Here is a 21,391-nt window from a genome sequence, read left to right as displayed (position 1 = left end):
TTGATGTTTTTGGGGGGAAGTGGGGAGGTGAGGGCAAGATTCTTAATAAACTCTGTTAAATGGAGTTGTCCAAAGTGTCACCAAAGTGCTCAAGCTCATTTATACCTCCCCAGCCTTTTTGTAAGATAAATAGGGGAGATTTTTTTTTTTTAAGTTACCATTTTATAAATTAGAAAACTGTAGAGAGATATTCAGTGATGGGTCTAATGTCACACAATGATGATTGTTACCTTTTATTGAGGGTGTTTCATAGGGTAGGTGTTGAAAGTCCTTTACTTTCATTATACTTAATCTTCATAACGCTCATGGTAGACATGTTTGTCCCCCTTTTACAAATTGGAAAAGTAAGACCAAGAGATGCTAGAGCAATTACTAGCAGTCACAAAACCAACAAATACTAGAGCCAGCACTTGAACCTAGACTCATGTGATTTCAAAGCCCATGTTTTTTCAGTACCACACAGCTGTCACTAGTCTACCACCCTGCTAGCACTAGAACCGCTAATAGGATCAAAGTCTTGATATTCAGGTCAGCACTTTACTGAATAATAAATAATAAATAAATACATAAGCATACCTTTTGGCCCTCCTAGACACCACTTATAACTTGCATTTTTCTCTCCTTGGAGTTTCTTCCCTTTTCACATTCTTTTTCCTGTTTTCTTCGATCATAAAATCAGCTGCAAGACAGTTCCTTGCCTTAGAAAAATATACTCAGCTATTTGGATGGTGGATATGATTGTTCTCTCAGAATACTAAACTGTCCCATTGCCCATTAATGTTTACACAGTATCTGGATGCATATAGCCTCTGCTGATCAAGAGTCGGCATAGGCTGTGAACTCCAACATTCTAGAAAGACGCAGGGTAGGTCGAATGACCTAATAAGCAAAAACAACAGTCTACTGATTGCCACAGGCTACTTCCCTAGTCCCACAAGTCTAGACCCACAAGACTGTTTAAACTGTATAGTAGGAATTCAGAAACCATTACTTTGTCCCATAGGTATATTCAAGTGTTGCCAATGGCAAACAGCAGGAATGGAAGAGAACAGCTCTTGGCAGTGCAGAGGAATCCTCCAGGAATCTCCCTACCCTGTGGTGGGGCCCAGTGTTCCTTTGGTGGGTCTTCCTTTCAAGGGACTAGTGCTATGGGAGTAACAACCTAATCCATCCATTGAATTTTTCTTTAGCTGGTTCTGCAAATAACAGCTTTGTGGACAAAAAAGCCTTTTATTTGAATTAAGACACCAAAAAGTACACTATTAAAGATCATTTTTAGTTATGTCAAGAGCTTAACCTAAGGTCCATAAATTGACTTTCAAAGGTCCATTAGTCCACTGAATTGAAGGGCAGATAGCGTGATTTGTAGAGACATGCACTTTTGGGTGGGTGAGGAAGAGAATATACAAGAAAGGTCTGAAATAAAAGAAGGACTACAGAGCTTAAAAATACAATCCTGTGGTAAATCAAAACAAATATGAACTCTGCAAAAACAATTTTTGCTTTACAGAGAAAAACAAAAACATAACTAAATTTTGGGATAGAAATAGTATTGAAGATGGGAGGAGGATGATAGGAGTTAAAGCAATCTAAAGTCCTTTTAGTTTCCTGAAAAAGGACAAAAATATTAACTTTAGATCTCATAAAGTTAAATGAGCACCAAAATGTTTTAGGATAAACACTTGAAGAGAAATAGAGTGTTTAATATTCAAATTCTAAGGAATTAAGGGGGAAAAGCAATCAATCCAAAAGAAGAATGGAAAAAGAAAATTAAAATTATGAAAAGTAGCTTAATAGACACAAATAAGATTACATCAATGAATTCAAATAATTACAATAAATAAAACCGAATAACTATCTCAGTGAAAGACAGGACTTGTCAATCTGGACAAAAAGATACAAAGTCTCACTATGTGCTCTTTCTAAGAGGTACATCTAAATCAGAACAGAGAAAAGTTGAAAGAATGAAAAATGATACACCACAAAAATACTAAAATAAAGAAATTGGTGTGGCTGGTCATAGACTGTAAGGCAAAAATAATTGCTAGAAAAGAGAGTGAGCCCATAATGATAAAAAGTGCAGTTTCCAGGAAGATGAAATAATTTCAATGTTAGAGCTTACGGATACCTAAAAGTTTTCTTTAAAATATATAAAGTAAAAATTGACAGGCTACAATGAAAATCTGGTAAATTCATTATCATGGTAAGAAAGTTCAACCTATCTATATCAGTTATCAATACATGAAGCAGATCAAAACTCAACAATGCTCCAGAAAATATAAAAAACACAAGTAACACAAGTGATCTAATGGACATATAAAAAACACCATATCTATTTGTTGGACAATTCTTTCTGGTACACAAGAAACTTCTGCCCAAATTTATCACATATTAAAACAAAAACTGTTTTTAAATATTCCAGTCAGTATCCAGTAGCACATTCTTTGACTATAAGAAAATTAATTTAGCTATCAGTAATAAAAGGAAAACTAAGAAAATTCCATATCCTTGAAAGTTTAAAAGAAAACTTCTAAAATCTCCAAATCGAAGAATAAATTATAATGGAGAATAGAAAATAGTTAAAACTAAATGATAATGAGAGTAAAATATAAGATGGGCTACAGTTAGAGTAACAGAAAATGTCAATGGTCCTATGACTATTAAAGACATGGAATCATAGTTTAAAAGCCTCCTATAAATGGAACACCAGAAACAATTGTACAGAAAAATCTATCAATTATTTATCAAATAACTAGTACCAATAGTATAGAAACTTTTTCAGTAAATAGAAAAAATAAGGTATTTTCTTCAATTCTTTTATTCCTTCTGGGTCACCAATCACATACATGTTACATGTTTTCACTATGTCTTACATGTCTTTACTGCTTTTTTGTACTATTTTTTTTTTTCTTTGTGCTTCAGTTTGAATATTTTCTACTGGGAGGGAAAACCTGGAAGCCTGTGCCTGGCTTCTCCTGGACCTTGCCCTATGTGCCTTTTCTGTTATCTGATTTTGATCTGTGTTCTTTTGCTGTAATACACCATAAATATGAGTACAATAGCTTCTAAGCATTTTAAGTCCTTCAAGCATGAGGGAGGTCTTGAAGACCCCCAGCACAGACACCATTAACACAAGCAACAAAGCTAACAAATCAAAGAATAAATCTAACATGTACAATACCTCTACACAGAAAATTATAAAACTTTAAAGAAAAACATTGAACAATATTTAATAAATTTAAAGATGTTTCACATTCATGGATAAGAAAATTCCATCTTAAGGATGTCAAATTTTGAAGAGTTATTGATAGTCATGGTGAAATTCTGATCAAAATTCCAATAGATTTTTAAAGAAAATTCATAAGATGATTCAGAGTTTTATATGGAAGAGCAAAGGGCTGAGACTATCCAAAACGATGAATACACTGGGGGAATTTAGCACACCAAAAATCAAGAGTTATTAACTTATATCAGTTAGGACTGGTGTGTAGGATATCCTTTGATGCAAGGATAGTCAAATTGACCACAGGAGCAAGAATAGAAAACTCACATATGGAGTTAGTTCTCATTTGACTACTGATTCAAATACAAAAGTCAAAACTTCCAAATTTTTAGAAGAAAACATTGGAGAATATTTTTCTAGGTTTTGCAAGAAAGGGTTTCTAAATAAAACTCAAAAAACATAATTCATAAAGGAGAGTATTGATAGGTCTACTTCATGACAATGAAGAGCTTCTGTTCATCAAAACATATTATAGAGGAAGTGAAAATGTAAGCCATATTACGAAACATGTAATCAATAAAGTACTAGAGTCTAGAATGTACAACTACTAGAACTATTAGAAATTAATAAGAGGACTGCACCAAGATGGTGATATAGGAGGCTCCTGACTTTCCCTCCTCCCACAAATGCATCGAATATACAGCTATACATGGATCAATTCCTTCTGAGAGAAATCCAGAAACTACCTGAGTTACTTCTACACATCAGGCAACTGAGAAAATACCCACTTTGAAATGGGTAGGAAAGGCTAGAACACACTCTTGCCATAAACCCACTCCCAGCACAGAGCCTTACAACTGGGAGGGGACTCCCAACACCTAGTTTCTCTCTGAGGAGTGAAGGGACTGGAATACACATCTAGTGCCGCATCATTTAAGGGTGCCATCCTAGAGATGAACCTTCAAATCACATAGCCCTGACTACAGGGCTATAGCGAACAAAGAATCAGTTCTTAAATGGGTACACGAAAACTCCATGAGGCTATCCTCCCTGGCCTCAGTGCAGAGGGAGAAGACAAAAATACCTATCCTCCCTACTTTTCCCTAGAAGAGGTTTGACTACATATTTATCAGCTACTGCCCGAGGGTTTGGCTTCTAATCAGACTACAACTAAGTGCTGATTGAAACCAAAAAAACTCAGTGGGCACTTTCCCCACCTTCGTTCTCCCTCTGGCTTGCTCCAACAATAAAACCAAGTTGCCATCTTCTCCCTAGAAGGAGCTTGTTCACACATCTGAATTTTATGGCTGTCACCCAAGGGACAGGACCCCAAATTACCTAGATCTGATGGGAAATGGAGTTCAGCATTTACAAGCACCACATAATCATATTAAACAAACAAATAAACAACAAAAACAGTTTTCAGATGAGCACACAAGCAGTTGCTGAAGCTATCCCCCCAGGACTCGGCACAGAGGGAGCAGGCAAAATGCCCATCTTCGTTTCCCAATTTCTCTCTAGAAGGAATATAACTCTGTACTCTTCCAGCTACTGCTTGTGTTTCCGGCTCCTAATCAACTTGTATTTGGGAGCTGACTGGGATTCTCCCAAGAACCTGAAAGAGCTGGTGAGCATGTCCCCCACTATCTCTCCCTCGCTCACTCCAACAGTAAAAGCACACCTCTAGCTTCTCCATGGAAAGAGCTTGTCCAAACATCTCACACCCCAACTGTTACAGTTGCTACCTGAGGGACTGGTTCCCAAATCACCTATCTATGGGAGATGATGAGGCTAGACATTCCATGAGTCCCCCAAGACCACATAAAACAAAGACGTGGTTCTATTTGGACACACAAGCAATTCCAGTGACTATTCCCCTGGGCTTAACACTGAGTAAGGAGGCAAAAACAACGAGCACCTAGTTTTTTCCTGGTAGGGGCTACACTGCATATCTAATCCCTCACTTTCCCATCTCCTGACTTAAGTCAATCTTCAAATTTGCTTTCAGTGGAGAGTGGAAGGGTCAGGCAATCAGTAGTCCTCCAAGAGCCTGAATAGTCATATGGGCATTTTCCCATGCCGTTGGGACAGTGAAGGGTCTTGACCCATCCTGATCTACTGGGAGCCACTAAGAACAAAGATGGTGGCTTGGACAATCACAAAGGTTTGAGGGACACCCAGAAGTTCAGGTTGGGTTGACTGAAGAGGTCCATCTCTTATATGAGGCCAGTCTATCAAGCCAAAGAGAGGTGGATGTTTTATCCAAGGCACAAACATCAAAACAGAGTCAAAAAAAAGAAGAAGAAGAAGAAGAAAGAAAAAATATCTCAAGCAAAGAACTTAACTTTATATCTCAAGGAACTAGAAAATGAAGAAGAAACTAAGCCCAAAGTTAGTTGAAGGAAGAAAATAAGAAAGATCCGAGCAGAAATAAATGAAATAGAGACTAGAAAGACAGTAGAAAGATCAATAAAGCTAAAAGCCAATATTTTGGGGAAAAAAATTTGCCAGACTTTAGCTAGAATAACTTAAAAAAAAAGGAGAGAAGACTCAAATAAATGAAATTTTAAAATGCAAGAAATAAAAAAAATACACAGAAATAGTAAGGGTTATAAAAAACTACTGTGAACAACAAATTGGATAACCTAGAAAACTGGACAAATTTCTAGAAACATGCAACCTAACATAGTTGAATCATGAAGAAATAGAAAACCTGAACAGACCAATTATTAGTGAGGAGATTGAGTCAATATTCAAAAACTTCCCAACAAAGAAAAGTCCAGAACCAGGTGGTTTCACTAGTGAACTCTACCAAACATTGAAAGAAGAATTAATACCAATCCTTCTCAAACTTCTCCTAAAAACAGAACAGGAAGGAATACGTCCAAACTCATTTTAGGACGCCAACATTACCTTGATACCAAAGCCAGATAAAAATACCGGAAGAAAAGAAAATTACAGGCCAGTATCCCTGATGAATATTGACGCAAAAGTCGTGAAAAAAATACTAACAAACTGAATTCAACAGTACATTAAAAGGATCATACACCATGATCAAGTGGGATTTATTTCTGGGATGCAAGGATAGTTCAACATATGCAAATCAATCCATGTGACACAATACGTTAACAAAATGAAGGATGAAAAATCATGTAATCATCTCAATAGATGCAAAAAAAATTGACAAAATTCAATATCATTTCATGACAAAAATTCTCAACAAAGTGGGCATTGAGGGAATGTACCTCAACATAATAAAGGCCGTATATGACAAGCTCACAGTAAACATCATACTCAAAGGTGAAAAGCTGAAAGCTTTTCCTCTATGACAGGAAGAAATCAAGGTTGCCCACTGTTACCATTTTTTCAACATAGTACTGGAAATTCTAGTCAGAGAATTAGGAAAGAAAAAGGAATAAATGACATCCAAATCAGAAAGGAAGAAGCAAAATTGGTTCTGTTTGTAGATAACATAATCTTAAATATAGAAACCCCTAAAGAATCCACAAAAAACTGTTAGTACTAATGAATAACTTCGAGAATTGCAGGAAACAATATCAATACACAAAAATCAGTTGTGACTCTCCCTCTTGGGACAGCAACGGAATCACAACTGCTGAACAATCATTGACAGGAAGACACTGGAACTCACCAAAAAAGATACCCCATATCCAAAGACAAAGGAGAAGCCACAATGAGACAGTAGGAGGGGCGCAATCACAATAAACTCAAATCCCATAACTGCTGGGTTGGTGACTCACAAACGGGAGAACACTTATACCACAGAAGTCCACCCACTGGAGTGAAGGTTCTGAGCCCCACGTCAGGTTTCCCAAACTGGGAGTCTGGCAACGAGAGGAGGAAATCCCAGAGAATCAGACTTTGAAGGAAAATGCAATTTGCTTGCAGGACTTCAACAGGACTGGGGAAAACAGAGACTCCACTCTTGGGGGGCACACACAAAGTAGTGTATGCATCAGGACCTAGGGGGAAGGAGTAGTAACGCCAGAGGAGTCCAAACCAGACCTACCTGCTGGTGTTGGAGGGTCTCCTACAGAGGCGGGGGCGTGGGTGGATGTGGCTCACAGTGGGGACAAGGACACTGGCAGCAGAAGTTATGGGAAGTACCCCTTGGTGTGAACCCTCTCGGAGTCTGCCATTAACCCCACCAAACAGCCTGTAGCCTCCCGTGCTGGGTCACCTCAGGCCAAACAACCAAGAGGGAGGGAACTCAGCCCCACCCATCAGCAGACAAGCAGATTAAAGTTTTACTGGGCTCTGCCCAACAGAGCAACATCCAGCTCTAGCCACCACCAGTCCATCCCATCAGGAAGCTTGCACAAGCCTCTTAGATAGCTTCATACACCAGAGGGCAGACAACAGAAGCAAGAAGAACTACAATCCTGCAGCCTGTGGAAAAAAACCCACATTCACATAAAGATAGACAAAGTGAAAAGGCAGAGAACTATGTACCAGATGAAGGAACAAGATGAAAACCCCCCAAAAAACTAAAGGAAGTGGAGATAGGCAGCTTTCCAGAAAAACTATTCAGAATAATGATAGTGAAGATGATCCAGAACCTCGGAAAAAGAATGGGGGAAAAGATCGAGAAGATGCAAGAAGTGTTTAATTAAGACCTAGAAGAAGTAAAGAACAAACACCCAGAAGAATTAAAGAACAAACAAACAGAGATGAACAATACAGTAACTGAAATGAAAAATACACTAGAAGGAATCAAGAGCAGAATAACTGAGGCAGAAGAACGGATAAGTGACCTTGAAGACAGAATGGTGGAATTCACTGCTAATGAAAAGAATAAAGAAAAAAGAATGAAAAGAAATGAAGACAGCCTAAGAGACCTCTAGGACAACATTAAAAGCCCCAATATTGCATTATAGGGATCCCAGAAGGAGAAGAGAGAGAGAAAGGACCAGAGAAAATATTTGAACAGATTATAGTCAAAAACTTCCCTAACATGGGAATGGAAATAGGCATCCAAGTCCAGGAAGCACAGAGAGTCCCAGGAAGGATAAACCCAAGGAGAAACACGTCGAGAAACATAATAATCAAAGTGACAAAAATTAAAGACAAAAAAAATTATTAAAACCAACAAGGGAAAACCAACAAATAACATACAAGGGAACTCCATTAAGGTAAACAGCTGATTTCTCAGCAGAAATGCTATGAGCCAGAAGGGAGTGGCATGATATATTTAAAGTGATTAAAGGAAAGAACCTACAACCAAGATTACTCTACTTGGCAAACATCTCATTCAGATTCAAGGGAGAAATCAAAAGCTTTACAGACAAGCAAAAGCTAAGAGAATTCAGCACAACCAAACCAACTTTACAACAAATGTTAAAGGAACTTCTCTAAGTGGGAAACACAGGAGAAGAAAAGGACCTACAAAACAAAACCCAAAACAATTAAGAAAATGGTCATAGGAACATACATATCGATAATTACCTTAAATGTGGATGGATTAAATGCTCCAACCAAAAGACACAGGCTTGTTGAATGGATACAAAAACAAGACCCATATATATGCTGTCTACAAGAGACCCACTTCAGACCTAGGGACACATACAGACTGAAAGTGAGGGGTTGGAAAAAGATATTCCATGCAAATGGAAATCAAAAGAAAGCTGGAGTAGCAATACTCATATCAGATAAAATATAATGTAAAATAAACAATGTTACAAGAGACAAGGAAGGACACTACATAATGATCAAGGGATCAATCCAAGAAGAAGATATAACAATTATAAATATATATGGACCCAACATAGGAGCACCTCAATACATAAGGCAACTGCTAACAGCTATAAAAGAGGAAATTGACAGTAACACAACAATAGTGGGGGACTTTAACACCTCACTTACACCAATGGACAGATCATCCAAAATGAAAATAATAAGGAAACAGAAGCTTCAAATGAAACAATAGACCAGATAGATTTAATTGATATTTATAGGAAATTCCATCCAGAAACAGCAGATTACACTTTCTTCTCAGGTGCGCATGGAACATTCTCCAGGATAGGTCACATCTTGGGTCACAAATCAAGCCACAGTAAATTTAAGAAAATTAAAATCATATCAAGCATCTTTTCTGACCACAACGCTATGAGATTAGAAATGAATTACAGGGGGAAAAAACGTATAAAACACAAACACATGGAGGCTAAACAATACGTTACTAAATAACCAAGAGATTACTGAAGAACTCAAAGAGGAACTCAAAAAATGCCTAGAGACAAATGACAATGAAAACACGACGATCCAAAACCTATGGGATGCAGCAAAAGCCGTTCTAAGAGGGAAGTTTATAGCTATACAAGCCTACCTCAAGAAACAAGAAAAATCTCAAATAAACAATCTAACCTTACACCTAAAGGAACTAGAGAAAGAAGAACAAACAAAACCCAAGGTTAACAGAAGGAAAGAAATCATAAAGATCAGAGCAGAAATAAATGAAATAGAAACAAAGAAAACAATGGCAAAGATCAATAAAACTAAAAGCTGACTCTTTAAGAAGATAAACAAAATTGATAAACCATTAGCCAGACTCATCAAGAAAAAGAGGGAGAGGACGCAATAAAATTAGAAATGAAAAAGGAGAAGTAACAACAGACACCGCAGAAATACAAAGCATCCTAAGAGACTACTCCAGGCAACTCTGTGCCAATAAAATGGACAATCTGGAAGAAATGGACAAGTTCTTAGAAAAGTATAACCTTCCAAGACTGAACCAGGAAGAAATAGAAAATATGAACAGACCAACCACAAGTAATGAAATTGAAACTGTGATTAAAAATCTTCCAACAGGAGAGTAGGGGCAAGATGGCGGAAGAGTAAGACGCGGAGATCACCTTCCTTCCCACAGATACAGTAGAAATACATCTACACGTGGAACTGCTCCTACAGAACACCCACTGAACGCTGGCAGAAAACGTCAGACTTCCCAAAAGGCAAGAAAATCCCCACGTACTTGGGTAGGGCAAAAGAAAAAAGAAATAACAGAGACAAAAGAATAGGGATGGAACCTGCACCAGTGGGAGGGAGCTGTGAAGGAGGAAAGGTTTCCACACACTAGGAAGCCCCTTCACGGGCGGAGACTGCGGGTGGCAGAGGGGGGAAGCTTCAGAGCCACGGAGGAGAGCGCAGCCACAGGGGTGCGGAGAGCAAAGCGGAGAGATTCCCACACAGAGGATCAGCGCTGAGCAGCACTCACCAGCCCGAGAGGCTTGTCTGCTCAGCCGCTGGGGCGGGCGGGGGCTGGGAGCTGAGGCTCGGGCTTCAGTGCTAGCCGGGAGGGAGTCTGGGAAAAAGACTGCAGCTGCCGAAGAGGCAAGAGACATTTTCTTGCCTCTTTGTTTCGCGGCGTGCAAGGAGAGGGGATTCAGAGCGCCGCCTAAACGAGCTCGAGATGGGCACAAGCCGCGGCTATCAGCGCGGATCCCACAGCAACAGGGGCGCAGAGGGAAAAACGGAGAGATTCCCACACAGAGGCTCGGCGGCGAGCAGCACTCACCAGCCCGAGAGGCTTGTCTGATCACCCGCCGGGGCGGGCGGGGGCTGGGAGCTGAGGCTCGGGCTTCGGTCGGATCGCAGGGAGAGGACTGGGGTTGGTGGCGTGAACACAGCCTGAAGGGGCTGGCGCACCACAGCTAGCCGGGAGGGAGCCCAAGAAAAAGTCTGCAGCTGCCGAAGAGGCAGGAGACTTTTTCTTGCCTCTTTGTTTCCTGGTGCGCGAGGAGAGGGGATTCAGAGTACCGCTTAAACGAACTCCAGAGACGGGCGCGAGCCGCAGCTATCAGCGCGGACCCCAGAGGCGGGTGCGAGCCACGGCTATCAGCGCAGACCCCAGAGACGGGCGCGAGCCGCGGTTATCAGCGTGGACCCCAGAGACGGGCATAAGACGCTAAGGCTGCTGCTGCCGCCACCAAAAAGCCTGTGTGCGAACACAAGTCACTCTCCACACCGCCCCTCCTGGGAGCCAGTGCAGCCCACCACGGCCAGGCTCCCGTGATCTGGGGACAACTCCCCCGGGAGAGCGCACGGCGCGCCTCAGGCTGCTGCAACGTCACGCCGGCTTCTGCCGCCGCAGGCTCGCCCCGCCTCCTCTGTACCGCTCCCTCCCCCCGGCCTGACTGAGCCAGAGCCCCCGAATCAGCTGCTCCTTTAACCCCGTTCTGTCTGGGCGGGGAACAGACGCCCTCAGGTGACCTACATGCAGAAGCGGGTCCAAATCCAAAGCTGAACCCCGGGAGCTGTACGAACAAAGAAGAGAAAGGGAAATCTCTCCCAGCAGCCTCAGAAGCAGCGGATTAAAGCTCCACAAACAACTTGATGTGCCTGCATCTGTTGAATACCTGAATAGACAATGAATCATCCCAAATTTAAGAGGTGGACTTAGGGAGCAGGATATATTAATTTTTCCCCTTTTCCTTTTTTTGTGAGTGTATATGTGTATGCTTCTGGGTGAGATTTTGTCTGTATAGCTTTGCTCTCACCTTTAGTCCTAGGGTTAGGTCCGTCCGTTGCTTTTTTTTTTTTTAACTTAAAAAAAATTTTTTTCCCTAATAAATGTTTTCTTCATAATTTTTTCCTTATTTTCTATTTTTAAAAAATTTAAAAAATTTTTTTAATAAGTTTTTTCATATTTTTTATTTTAAAAAATTAAAAATTTTTTTTCTTAATAAATTTTTTTCTTATTTTTTATTATAAAAAATTAATAAATCTATTTTTAAAAATTAAAGAGAATTTTTTTCTTAATAAATTTATTCTTAATAATTTTTTTCTTATTTTTTATTATAATAGCTTTATTTTATTTTATTTTATCCTCTTTCTTTCTTTCTTTCTATATTTTCTCCCTTTTATTCTGAGCCATGTAGATGAAAGGCTCTTGGTGCTCCAGCCAGGCATCAGGGCTGTGCCTCTGAGGTGGGAGAGCCAACTTCAGGACACTGGTCCACAAGAGACCTCCCAGCTCCACGTAATACCAAACGGCGAAAATCTCTCAGAGATCTCCATCTCAACTTCAAGACCCAGCTTCACTCAACGACCAGCAAGCTACAGTGATGGACACCCTATGCCAAACAACTAGCAAGACAGGAACACAGCCCCATCCATTAACAGAGAGGCTGCCTAAAATCATAATAAGGCCACAGACACCTCAAAACACACCACCAGACGTGGACCTGCCCACCAGAAAGACAAGATCCAGCCTCATCCACCAGAACACAGGCACTAGTTCCCTCCACCAGGAAACCTACACAACCCACTGAACCAACCTTAGCCACTGGGGACAGATACCAAAAACAACGGGAACTACGAACCTGCAGCCTGTGAAGAGGAGACCCCAAACACAGTATGATAAGCAAAATGAGAAGACAGAAAAACACACAGCAGATGAAGGAGCAGGGTCAAAACACACCAGACCTAAAAATTAAGAGGAAATAGGTAGTCTACTTGAAAAAGAATTCAGAATAATGATAGTAAGGATGATCCAGAATCTTGGAAATAGAATAGACAAAATGCAAGAAACATTTAACAAGGACGTAGAAGAACTAAAGAGGAACCAAGAAACGATGACAAGCACAATAAATGAAATTAAAAATACTCTAGATGGGATCAATAGCAGAATAACTGAGGCAGAAGAACGGATAAGTGACCTGGAAGATAAAATGGTGGAAATAACTACTGCAGAGCAGAATAAAGAAAAAAGAATGAAAAGAACTGAGGACAGTCTCAGAGACCTCTGGGACAACATTAAATGCACCAACATTCGAATTATAGGGGTCCCAGAAGAAGAAGAGAAAAAGAAAGGGACTGAGAAAATATTTGAAGAGATTATAGTTGAAAACTTCCCTAATATGGGAAAGGAAATAGTTAATCAAGTCCTGGAAGCACAGAGAGTCCCATACAGGATAAATCCAAGGAGAAACACACCAAGACACATATTAATCAAACTATCAAAAATTAAATATAAAGAAAACATATTAAAAGCAGCAAGGGAAAAACAACAAATAACACACAAGGGCATCCCCATAAGGTTAACAGCTGATCTTTCAGCAGAAACTCTGCAAGCCAGAAGGGAGTGGCAGGATATACTTAAAGTGATGAAGGAGAAAAACCTACAACCAAGATTAATCTACCCAGCAAGGATCTCATTCAGATTTGATGGAGAAATTAAAACCTTTACAGACAAGCAAAAGCTGAGAGAGTTCAGCACCACCAAACCAGCTTTACAACAAATGCTAAAGGAACTTCTCTAGGCAAGAAACACAAGAGAAGGAAAACACCTACAATAACAAACCCAAAACATTTAAGAAAATGGGAATAGGAACATACATATCGATAATTCCTTTAAATGTAAATGGATTAAATGCTCCCACCAAAAGACACAGACTGGCTGAATGGATACAAAAACAAGACCCATATATATGCTGTCTAGAAGAGACCCACTTCAGACCTAGAGACACATACAGACTGAAAGTGAGGGGATGGAAAAAGATATTCCATGCAAATGGCAATCAAAAGAAAGCTGGAGTAGCAATTCTCATATCAGACAAAATAGACTTTAAAATAAAGACTATTACAAGAGACAAAGAAGGACACTATATAATGATCAAGGGATCAATCCAAGAGGAAGGTATAACAATTGTAAATATTTATGCACCCAAAATAGGAGCACTTCAATACATAAGGCAAATACTAACAGCCATAAAAGGGGAAATCGACAGTAACACAATCATAGTAGGGGACTTTAACACCCCACTTTCACCAATGGACAGATCATCCAAAATGAAAATAAATAAGGAAACACAAGCTTTAAATGATACATTAAACAAGATGGACTTAATTGATATTTATAGGACATTCCACCCAAAAACAACAGAATACACATTTTTCTCAAGTGCTCATGGAACATTCTCCAGGATAGATCATAACTTGGGTCACAAATCAAGCCTTGGTAAATTTAAAAATATTGAAATCGTATCAAGTATCTTTTCTGACCACAACGCTATGAGACTAGATATCAATTACAGGAAAAGATCCATAAAAAATACAAACACATGGAGGCTACACAATACACTACTTAATAACGAAGTGATCACTGAAGAAATCAAAGGGGAAATCAAAAAATACCTAGAAACAAATGACAATGGAGACACGACGACCCAAAACCTATGGGATGCAGCAAAAGCAGTGCTAAGAGGGAAGTTTATAGCAATACAAGCCTACCTCAAGAAACAGGAAACATCTCGAATAAACAACCTAACCTTGCACCTGAAGCAATTAGAGAAAGAAGAACAAAAAAACCCCAAAGCTAGCAGAAGGAAAGAAATCATAAAGATCAGGTCAGAAATAAATGAAAAAGAAATGAAGGAAACAATAGCAAAAATCAATGAAACTAAAAGCTGGTTCATTGAGAAGATAAACAAAATTGATAAACCATTAACCAGACTCATCAAGAGAAAAAGGGAGAAGACTCAAATCAATAGAATTAGAAATGAAAAAGGAGAAGTAACCACTGACACTGCAGAAATACAAACGATCATGAGAGATTACTTACAAGCAACTATATGCCAATAAAGTGGACAACCTGGAAGAAATGGACAGATTCTTAGAAATGCACAACCTGCTGAGACTGAACCAGGGAGAAATAGAAAATATGAACAGACCAATCACAAGCACTGAAATTGAAACTGTGATTAAAAATCTTGCAACACACAAAAGCCCAGGACCAGATGGCTTCACAGGCGAATTCTATCAAACATTTAGAGAAGAGCTAACACCTATCCTTCTCAAACTCTTCCAAAATATTGCAGAGGGAGGAACACTCCCCAACTCATTCTATGAGGCCACCATCACCCTGATACCAAAACCAGACAAAGATGTCACAAAGAAAGAAAAGTACAAGCCAATATCACTGATGAACATAGATGCAAAAATCCTCAACAGAATACTAGCAAACAGAATCCAACAGCACATTAAAAGGATTATACACCATGATCAAGTGGGGTTTATTCCGGGAATGCAAGGATTCTTCAATGTACGCAAATCAATCAACGTGATATATCATATTAACAAATTGAAGGAGAAAAACCATATGATCATCTCAATAGATGCAGAGAAAGCTTTCGACAAAATTCAACACCCATTTATGATAAAAGCCCTGCAGAAGGTAGGCATAGAGGGAACTTTCCTCAACATAATAAAGGCCATATATGACAAACCCACAGCCAACATTGTCCTCAATGGTGAAAAACTGAAACCATTTCCACTAAGATCAGGAACAAGACAAGGTTGCCCACTCTCACCACTATTATTCAACATAGTTTTGGAAGTGTTAGCCACAGCAATCAGAGAAGAAAAGGAAATAAAAGGAATCCAAATCGGAAAAGAAGAAGTAAAGCTGTCACTGTTTGCATATGACATGATACTATACATAGAGAATCCTAAAGATGCTACCAGAAAACTACTAGAGCTAATCAATGAATTTGGTAAAGTAGCAGGATACAAAATTAATGCACAGAAATCTCTTGCATTCCTATATACTAATGATGAAAAATCTGAAAGTGAAATTAAGAAAACACTCCCGTTTACCATTGCAACAAAAAGAATAAAATATCTAGGAATAAACCTACTTAAGGAGACAAAAGACCTGTATGCAGAAAATTATAGGACACTGATGAAAGAAATTAAAGATGATACAAATAGATGGAGAGATATACCATGTTCTTGGATTGGAGGAATCAACATTCTGAAAATGACTCTGCTACCCAAAGCAATCTACAGATTCAATGCAATCCCTATCAAACTACCACTGGCATTTTTCACAGAACTAGAACAAAACATTTCACAATTTGTATGGAAACACAAAAGACCCCGAATAGCCAAAGCAATCTTGAGAACGAAAAATGGAGCTGGAGGAATCAGGCTCCCTGACTTCAGACTATATTACAAAGCTACAGTAATCAAGACAGTTTGGTACTGGCACAAAAACAGAAATATAGATCAATGGAACAGGATAGAAAGCCCAGAGATAAGCCCACGCACATATGGTCACCTTATCTTTGATAAAGGAGGCAAGCATATACAGTGGAGAAAAGACAGCCTCTTCAATAAGTGGTGCTGGGAAAATTGGACAGGTACATGTAAAAGTATGAAATTAGAACACTCCCTGACACCATACACAAAAATAAACTCAAAATGGATTAAAGACCTAAGTGTAAGGCCAGACACTCTCAAACTCTTAGAGGAAAACATAGGCAGAACACTCTATGACATAAATCACAGCAAGATCCTTTTTGACCCAGCTCCTAGAGAAATGGAAATAAAAACAAAAATAAACAAATGGGACCTAATGAAACTTAAAAGCTTTTGCACAGCAAAGGAAACCATAAACAAGACCAAAAGACAACCCTCAGAATGGGGGAAAATATTTGCAAATGAAGCAACTGACAAAGGATTAATCTCCAAGATTTACAAGCAGCTCATGCAGCTCAATAACAAAACAACAAACAACCCAATCCAAAAATGAGCAGAAGACCTAAATAGGCATTTCTCCAAAGAAGATATACAGATTGCCAACAGACACATGAAAGAATGCTCAACATCATTAATCATTAGAGAAATGCAAATCAAAACTACAATGAGGTATCATCTCACACCGGTCAGAATGGCCATCATCAAAAACTCTAGAAACAATAAATGCTGGAGATGGTCTGGAGAAAAGGGAACACTCTTGCACTGTTGGTGGGAATGTAAATTGATACAGCCACTATGGAGAACAGTATGGAGGTTCCTTAAAAAACTACAAATAGAACTACCATACGACCCAGCAATCCCACTACTGGGCATATACCCTGAGAAAACCATAATTCAGAAAGAGTCATGTACCAAAATGTTCATTGCAGCTCTGTTTACAATAACCAGGACATGGAAGCAACCTAGGTGTCCATCATCAGTTGAATGGATAAAGAAGATGTGGCACATATATACAATGGAATATTACTCAGCCATAAAAAGAAATGAAATGGAGGTATTTGTAATGAGGTGGATGGAGTTAGAGTCTGTCATACAGAGTGAAGTAAGTCAGAAAGAGAAAAAGAAATACAGTATGCTAACACATATATATGGAAACTAAGGAAAAAAAAAAAAGGTCATGAAGAACCTAGTGGCAAGACGGGAATAAAGACACAGACCTACTAGAGAATGGGCTTGAGGATATGGGGAGGGGGAGGGGTGAGATGTGAGAGGGTGAGAGAGTGTCATGGACATATATACAGTACCAAATGTAAAATAGATAGCTAGTGGGAAGCAGCCGCATAGCACAGGGAGATCGGCTCAGTGCTTTGTGACCACCTAGAGGGGTGGGATAAGGAGGGTGGGAGGGAGGGAGATGCAAGAGTGTAGAGACATGGGAACATATGTATATGTATAACTGATTCACTTTGTTATAAAGCAGAAAGTAACACACCATTGTAAAGCAATTATACTTCAATAAAGATGTTTAAAAAAAAAAAAATCTTCCAACAAACAAAAGTCCAGGGCCAGATGGCCTCACAGGCGAATTCTATCAAACATTTAGAGAAGAGCTAACACCCATCCTTCTCAAACTCTTCCAAAAAATTGCGGAGGAAGGAAGACTCCCAAACTCATTCTATGAGGCCACCATCACCCTGATACCAAAACCAGAAAAAGATACCACATAAAAAGAAAATTACAGACCAATAACACTTTTGAATATAGATGCAAAAGCCCTCAACAAAGTACTAGCAAACAGAATCCAACAACACATTAAAAGGATCATACCCCATGATCAAGTGGGATTTATCCCAGGGATGCAAGGATTCCTCAATATACGTAAATCAATCAACGTGATAAACCATATTAACAAATTGAAGAATAAAAACCATTAAAAAAAAAGAAATCAAAGAGGAAATCAAAAAATACCTAGAGACAAATGACAATGAAAACACATTGATCCAAAACCTATGGGATGCAGCAAAAGCAGTTCTAACTGGGAAGTTTGTAGCTATACAAGCCTACCTCAAGAAACAAGAAAAATCTAAAATAAGCAATCTAACCTTACACCTAAAGGAACTAGAGAAAGAAGAACAAACAAAACCCAAACTTAGCAAAAGGAAAGAAACCATAAAGTTCAGAGCAGAAATAAATGAAATAGAAAAAAAGAAAACAATAGCAAAGATCAATAAAACTAAAAGCTGGTGTTTGAGAAGATAAACAAAATTGATAAATCATTAGCCAAACTCATCAACAAAAAGAGGGAGAGGACTCAATAAAATTAGAAATGAAAAAGAAGTTACAACAGACACCACAGAAATACAAAGCATCCTAAGAGACTACTACAAGCAACTCTATGCAAATAAAATGGACAGCCTGGAAGAAATGGACAAATTCTTAGAAAGGTATAACCTTCCAAGACTGAACCAGGAAGAAATAGAAAATATGAACAGACCAATCACAATTAATGAAATTGAAACTGTGATTAAAAATCTTCCAACAAACAAAAGTCCAGGACCAGATGGCTTCACAGGTGAATTCTATCAAACATTTAGAGAAGACCTAATACCCACACTTCTCAAACTCATCCAAAAAATTGTGGAGGAAGGAACACTCCCAAACTCATTCTATGAGACCACCATCACCCTGATACCAAAACCAGGCAAAGATACTACAAAAAATAAAATTACAGACAAAATCACTGATGAATATAGATGCAAAAATCCTCAACAAAATACTAACAAACAGAATCAAACAACACATTAAAAGGATCATACACCACGATCAAGTGGGATTTATTCCAGGGATGCAAGGATTCTTCAATATACGCAAATCAATCAATGTGATACACCATATTAACAAATTGAAGAATAAAAACCATATGATCATCTCAATAGATGCAAAAAAAGGTTTTGACAAAATTCAACACCCATTTATGATAAAAACTCTCCAGAAAGTGGGCATAAGGGAACCTACCTCAACATAATAAAGGCCATATACAACAAACCCACAGCAAACATCATTCTCAACGGTGAAAAACTGAAACCATTTCCTCTAAGATCAGGAACGAGACAAGGATATCCACTCTCACCACTATTATTCAACATAGTTTTGGAAGTCCTAGCCATGGGAATCAGAGAAGAAAAAGAAATAAAAGGAATACAAATAGGAAAAGAAGAAGTAAAACTGCCAGTTTGTAGATGACATGATACTATACATAGAGAATCCTAAAGATGCCACCAGAAAACTACTAGAGCTAATCAATGAATTTAGTAAAGTTGCAGGATACAAAAATAATGCACAGAAATCTCTTGCATTCCTATTCACTAATGGTGAAAAATCTGAAAGAGAAATTAAGGAAACATTCCCATTTACCATTGCAACAAAAAGAATAAAGTACCTAGGAATAAACCTACTTAGGGAGACAAAAGACCTGTATGCAGAAAACTATAAGACACTGATGAAAGAAATTAAAGATGATACCAACAGATGGAGAGATATACTACGTTCTTGGATTGGAAGAATCAATATTGTGAAAATGACTATACTACCCAAAGCAATCTACAGATTCAATGCAATCCCTATCAATTTACAAATGGCATTTTTTACGGCACTAGAATAAAAAATCTTAAAATTTGTATGGAAACACAAAAGATCCCGAATAGCCAAAGCAATCTTGAGGGAAAAAAACGGAGCTGGAGGAATCAGACTCCCTGGCTTCAGACTATACTACAAAGCTACAGTAATGAAGACAGTATAGTACTGGCACAAAAACAGAAACATAGATCAATGGAACAAGATAGAAAGCCCAGAGATAATCTCACACACCTATGGTCAAATAATCTATAACAAAGGAGGCAAGGATATACAATGGAGAAAAGACAGTCTCTTTAATAAGTGGTGCTGGGAAAACTGGACAGCTACATTTAAAAGAATGAAATTAGAACACTCCCTAACATCATACACAAAAATAAACTCAAAATGGATTAGAGACCTAAATGTAAGACTGGATACTATAAAACTCCTAGAGGAAAACATAGGAAGAACACTCTTTGACATAAATCATAGCAAGATCTTTTTTGGTCCACCTCCTAGAGAAATGGAAATAGAAACAAAAATAAACAAATGGGACCTAATAAAACTTCAAAGCTTTTGCACAGCAAAGGAAACCATAAACAAGAAGAAAAGACAACCCTCAGAATGGGAGAAAATATTCGCAAATGAATCAATGGACAAAAGATTAATCTCCAAAATATATAAATAGCTCATGTAGCTCAATATTAAAAAAACAAACAACCCAATCCAAAAATGGGCAGAAGACCTAAATAGACATTTCTCCAAAGAAGACATACAGATGGCCAAGAAGCACATGAAAAGCTGTTCAACATCACTAATTATTAGAGAAATGCAAATCAAAACTACAATGAGGTTATCACCTCACACCAGTTAGAATGCGTATCATCAGCAAATCTACAAGCAACAAATGCTGGAGAGGGTGTGGAGAAAAGGGAACCCTCTTGCACTGTTGTTGGGAATGTAAATTGATACAGCCATTATGGAGTACAGTATGGAGTTCCCTTAAAAAACTAAAAATAGAATTACCATATGACCCAGCAATCCCACTACTGAGCATATACCCAGAGAAAACCATAATTCAAAAAGACACATGCACCCCAATGTTCATTGCAGCACTATTTACGATAGCCAGGTCATGGAAGCAGCCTAAATGCCTATCGACAGATGAATGGATAAAGAAGATGTGGTACATATATACAATGGAATATTACTCAGCCATAAAAAGGAACGAAATTTGGTCATTTGTTGAGACGTGGATGGATCTAGAGACTGTCATACAGAGTGAATTAAATCAGAAAGAAAAAAACAAATATCGTATATTAATGCATGTATGTGGAACCTTAAAAAATGGTACAGATGAAGCAGTTTGCAGGGCAGAAGTTGAGACACAGATGTGAGAACAAACGTATGGACACCAAGGGGGGAAAGCCACGGAGCAGTGGGGATGGTGGTGTGCTGAATTGGGCGATTGGGATTGACATGTATACACTGATGTGTATAAAATTGATGACTAATAAGAACCTGCTGTATAAAAAAATAAATAAAATAAAATTC

This window comes from Eubalaena glacialis, chromosome 10 (genome assembly GCF_028564815.1).
Source record: "Eubalaena glacialis isolate mEubGla1 chromosome 10, mEubGla1.1.hap2.+ XY, whole genome shotgun sequence".
NCBI lineage: Eukaryota > Metazoa > Chordata > Mammalia > Artiodactyla > Balaenidae > Eubalaena > Eubalaena glacialis.
The sequence above is the reverse complement of the archived record's forward strand: the minus strand, read 5'-3'. Positions refer to the sequence as shown.